The 1,931-nt window shown below is 44.4% G+C and overlaps 1 pseudogene; it reads left to right on the top strand.

Annotated features, from left to right (window-relative positions):
• The first annotated feature begins 316 nt into the window (after positions 1–316).
• LOC141491278 (creatine kinase B-type pseudogene) lies at positions 317–1,429 on the top strand (annotated as a pseudogene).
• Positions 1,430–1,931: the final 502 nt, after the last annotated feature.

Here is a 1,931-nt window from a genome sequence, read left to right as displayed (position 1 = left end):
CTGAACCAAAATGCTCCTTCTCATCTGCCAATCTGCTATTTTATCTTCTTTTTAGAATGTGAGCTTCTTGTAAGTGTGGACTATTGTTGCTTTTGTTTTTATATCCCCAGAAAATCATACAATTCTTAATAAATTCTTTTTCATTCATTCATTCACTTACTCATTCATTCCTTCATCAAATCCTACCCCTCAATTTAAAGTTAAAAAAAAAAAGGACTGGATGACTGTGCTTGAGCTGATCCCCACACAGCAGCTGCAGCATCTTCCCAACTTCTCACCTACTATGACCCACAAAGACCCCACTCCTCCTGCCACCATGCCATTCTCCAATAGCCATAACATGTTGTTCTTCTACCCCACTGAAGAGGAATATCCCGGCCTCTCCTTGCACAACAACCACATGGCTAAGGTGTTGACACCAGAACTCTATGAAAAAGTCCAGGATAAGGCTACATCCAGCAGCTTCACTTTGTATGTTGTCATCCAGACTGGTGTGGCTAACCCAGGACACCCATGTATTGTGACTGTGGGCTGTGTAGCTGGGGATGAAGAGTATTATTATTTGTTTAAGGAACTGTTTGAGCCTATCATTGAGGACTGGCATGGAGGCTGCAAGCCTTCAGATGGGCATAAGACCGATCTTAACCCTGACAATCTGCAGGGTGGTGATGACCTGGATCCCAGCTATGTGCTAAGCTCTCATGTTCGAACTGGCCAGAGCATCTGAGGATTCTGCCTGCCGCTACATTGTAGCTGCACACTAGGCCATAGAGAAGCTCTCTGTGGAAGCTCTGCCTAGCCTGGAAGGTAACCTGAATGGGAAGTACTATGCTTTGAAGAATATGACTGAGCAGTAACAGAAGCAGCTGATTGATGACCACTTCCTTTTTGACAAGCCTGTCTCCCCACTCCTCTTGGCCTCTGGCATGGCCTGACACTATCCCAATGGGAGGGGCATTTGGCACAATGACAACAAGACCTTTTCGGTTTAGATTAATGAGAAAGATCACCTGAGGGTCATCTTCATGCAGAAGGGAGGGTAACATGAAGATGGTGTTCACACACTTCTGCAATGGACTCACCCAGATTGAAACCCTTTTAAGATCAAGAACTATGAGTTCATGTGGAATTCTCATCATGGGTTATATCCTGACATGCCTCTCTAACCTGGGTACAGGCCTGTGAGCATGTGTCCATATCAAACTGAGGTGTTGAAGAAGCTGAGACTGCAGAAGAGGGGGACAGGGGGTATAGACTACAGCAGCTGTGGGTGGTGTCTTTGACATCTCCAATACTGACCAGCTAGCTAGACTTCTCTGAGGTGGAGCTGGTGCAGATGGTGGTGGATGGTGTGAAGTTGCTCATTGAGATGGAGAAGTGTTTGGAGCAGGGGCAGTCCATCGATGATATTATGTCAATCCAGAAATGAGCAGTTGTACCTCCCCCCAATTCTGCACTTTCTAATTTATTGGATGAATGAATAACCATCCTTTCCCTCCAAGGCACCCTGGGGTTTCTGGATGCAGCCCACCTACTCATGCTTCAGAGAAGTCTTTCTTCCATCCTTTGGTGTTAGAGTTTTATTTTTGATGGCTGAAATGTTGCTGAATGCTGAAATAATAAACTATTGTTATGGCCTGAAAAAAATAAAGTTAAAAAAATTATCTTATATCTTATGATGCTAGTTTTAGAACCAGAAGGGACCTCAGAGGCTTACAGAATGTTGGATTGACTGCCTACAGTGAACTCACAGGAACAAATGTCACACAAGAGAGACAGGTAAGTTCAGATGGATTGCAACATGTATTGTTAGTGGGAATGCCCACATCAGTGAGAACAGAGATCTCCTAGCATAATTGAGTTTTGGTTACTAAAACTAACCCCTACACTGGCTAACTGGCAATGCCCTTCTATGTCAGCAACCACAAGCT

This window comes from Macrotis lagotis, chromosome 1 (genome assembly GCF_037893015.1).
Source record: "Macrotis lagotis isolate mMagLag1 chromosome 1, bilby.v1.9.chrom.fasta, whole genome shotgun sequence".
NCBI lineage: Eukaryota > Metazoa > Chordata > Mammalia > Peramelemorphia > Peramelidae > Macrotis > Macrotis lagotis.
The sequence above is the reverse complement of the archived record's forward strand: the minus strand, read 5'-3'. Positions and strand labels throughout refer to the sequence as shown.